The sequence below is a fragment of the Manis pentadactyla genome, chromosome 5, assembly GCF_030020395.1.
Source record: "Manis pentadactyla isolate mManPen7 chromosome 5, mManPen7.hap1, whole genome shotgun sequence".
NCBI classification, from domain to species: Eukaryota; Metazoa; Chordata; class Mammalia; order Pholidota; family Manidae; genus Manis; species Manis pentadactyla.
The window spans coordinates 91,345,367-91,348,626 of record NC_080023.1 but is presented as its reverse complement, the minus strand read 5'-3'; the positions used below and the strand labels follow the sequence as shown (position 1 = coordinate 91,348,626).

At 37.8% G+C, this 3,260-nt stretch overlaps 1 long non-coding RNA gene across 1 annotated transcript; it reads left to right on the top strand.

Moving 5' to 3' along the window:
* The first annotated feature begins 362 nt into the window (after positions 1-362).
* LOC118930102 (uncharacterized) lies at positions 363-2,204 on the top strand. Its single transcript, XR_005031881.2, has 3 exons — positions 363-497; positions 1,719-1,808; positions 1,911-2,204. It is a non-coding gene; the product is annotated as an uncharacterized LOC118930102 (long non-coding RNA).
* Positions 2,205-3,260: the final 1,056 nt, after the last annotated feature.

Sequence of the window (3,260 nt, the reverse complement as noted above, 5' to 3'; positions counted from 1 at the left end):
ACAAAGAATTAAGACATATTTTTTGAATGTGAATAACTGCCTTTCTAAACTAGTGTTCCTTACAGTAGGATCTCACCTACCTTTGGGCTGCAACTCTTTCATTGCTCTGAAAATTATTCTCCACCAGCATAATGACAAAAAGTCTGTAGAAGATCCTGTTGATCTCTGCCGTACAGTAAATTCTCTTTTCTCTTTGCAACCCAAATCCAGCTTTTCCCAAATATTTATGCATCCTTTATTGGTATCCACTCCTAATTCCAAAATGATTGGGTTTAGCCCGTCCTGGTGATCTATTCCCAGGGTATAAGCATGTGCTCAGTTCTATCTGGTGAGATGCAAGGGGAAATCTGGGAACAGTTTTTTATTATTAAAAGAGTCATGAGGAAGAGATGATCCTCTTCTTCCACTGGATATTGTCAAGCCTGCATGGCAGCAAACTCTGGAACTCTGAAAGTCATCTTGCAACCAGGAAGAGAGCTAGCTGAAGACAAAGCAAGGTATTCTGGGGTTGGCAGAATGGAAAGAAGGAAGCAACTGAGATACAACCCTGGTATTTGCACTCTATTTAACATCCTACTTAAATGTTTTTCTTTGCTTAATTTGATAAATTGAGGTTTTCCTTTACTTTTAATCAGAAATATGTGCACTAACACTGAGCTCCTGCCCTCAAGCTTGGTCCTCTCTCACCATTAGGAATTGACTCTTACTTGGGTTGCTCAGAGAGAAGGGCCCCACAAGGGGTTGCCCTTGGCTCCTGATATTGCCCAAGATCTTGGCATATTGTAATTATTATTCATTTTTCTCTGAGCTCTACCTTTTCCCATGCCCTTAAATGTCTCTAGGATCTAGTATTAAATGTTAGAAATCTTATGCTTGGTAATAATTAATTCAGTACGTGTTTGAGCTTTTCCTTTGGTCCTGTATGACATACTGTAAGTACAAATAGCAATGAGGCATACTATCAATATTGAGGTTGGTCAGTCAATATATATTGCCAGTCATGTGTTAGATGCTGGGGTTATCACAAACACCAGAGTCTGAGTAGAAGAGATAGACACATCCCTTCAAACCTAACTTCAATATAATGTACTATGTGTTATAACAATGGCATAAATAAAATAGTCTAGTAATCAAAAATTGAAGAATGACTCATTGTCAGAGTCAGGAAAATTTTCAAGGAAAAGTACAAAGGAAATAATATTAGATTATGATGTGCTTTGGTGCAGAAACAAGATTTGGATTGGATACTGAAGAATGAATATAAGTTTTCCTAGCATAGAAGTGGAACAAGAAAATAACCTGATGCACCAAGCTAAGAATTTGGAGTTTATCTTTTAAGCAAGTAAACTTGTACAATAGGGAGACATAGGGCATCGCACTAAACATGCAAGTGAGGCATATGATTTATTTGAAGTCATGTGGCTTATTTGAATTCATGTGAATTTTGCAACCTTACCCCATAACATATCTATGTTTGATATTATACACTTACTGTATTTTTCTAAATCTTCAAGTGAAAGTGATGGCCAAGGAAGATAGCTCCAGTTTAGTTTATGTTTTAGACTCCAGCCTACTGCCCCAGTCTTTGCAGGGATGTATCCCAGGTTAAGAAACACTCTATAGGCAATAGGAAGCTAAAAATTATTTTTAAGAAGTGAAATAATAGAAGAAGTTGTGTCTCTCCCTTGCCCTCACCAGGAAGGTATCTCTGGTTTCAGAATGGGACATGAACTGGAGGGAGACTGGTGACATGTGAATGGAGAGGAATCACTGAGTGGTACTTGGTGAGAAGGAGGACGTAAGCTCAAGTAAGTATTAGTTGTTTGTCTCCCCAACATCCATTTTTCCTCTTTCTATCAATAGCCCTGGCTTTACTGTGTGCATCTGCTCCTCTCCCACTTTCTACTTAGATGGCTGTATAGGGCTCTGTGTCCAGCCCCTGGAGAAGAACACATGACTCTGCCCTTAGCCAGTTACAACACTGCATTTCCCTGACCACAGAGACTGATTCAGGGATGGTTATGTGACCCAAGTGTGTTCAATCAGAACAAATAACAGGAAGTATGCTAAAAATGCTGGGAGAAAGACATTTGCTCTTTCTTCTGAATCAGAAGCTGGAAAGATGCAGCCCCATTAACTATTGGAAGTTCTGATTACTTGGGCCCAGAGAAAGGAGTAAGATAGTAATCCTGGCTCAGTTTGGACATTTCAGTTATATAAGCAAATAAATCTTTGTTTGAACAAAATTGATTTGTATTCTCTGTCACTGACAGACAATAGAATCCTAACAGAATTAAAAGAAAAAAAAGTATTCCATTTCTAAATGTTGTATTTGTTGAAAATATATCATAGGTCAAGTTCCATGAAGAATTTAGAGATTTGAAGAAGCGTATTTTTTTAAGCTTTACTTTTCCTTGTCTCCAAATAATCTCATTTTTCAGCTATAGTAATAATACAAGCAAAAAGAAAAGGACCATGTTCTTAAAATTAGATACTTAACAGGATACAATTTTCAAAGGCTATGCTGGGGATCTCTTAAACACACACACACACACACAACTTCAGTTGCATGGGAATTTTTGCCTAACAGTGGTTTGGTGGAAAACCAAGTGAGAAACAAAATCACATACAAGGTGATTCTTCTCTGGTAAGTACACTGAAACCTACTTTTGAAGCAACTTGTTCAAAAAAATCAACTTTCCATGCATCAAAAACCACAACTGAATGCTGGAAGTAAAATAATAAAATTACACATTGACTAATAGTCTGTTGGCTATTACTGAGATGGGCTGAGTCTGGTCTAGGAATTGGAAGAATTAGTCTGGCACTCATTCCTTTAGCAAGCCACAGCTGCTGTTGAGCTCACTGCCTCTATTTCTTTGTTGTTTGCCCCACTGATCCAGTATGATCCTGGGTTTTCTGTGTTAATCATTTGGTACCCCATATGGAAACCTATTCATCCAATAAACAATTATCAGATCTTTGGTCTAGACATTTCAAGTTGGAAATGTATTTTCAGCTCTGATAGAATTAACACATCAGATTTCAGTTTACTACTGTAAGACCACCTCAGAAAGCTCAGAAAACTTCTGTCCTTCTCATCGTGGGTGTTCCAGACACACAATGTAGTGTGGCCAATAGTAACTAACCCACAGAGAAACAGACCTCATTTTTAGGATTCTGTTGAACAGATGGATAAAATTTCCTCCAATAAATGCTCCAAAAACAGACATAGCCTTGAAGAGCATTAAAAGATAAGT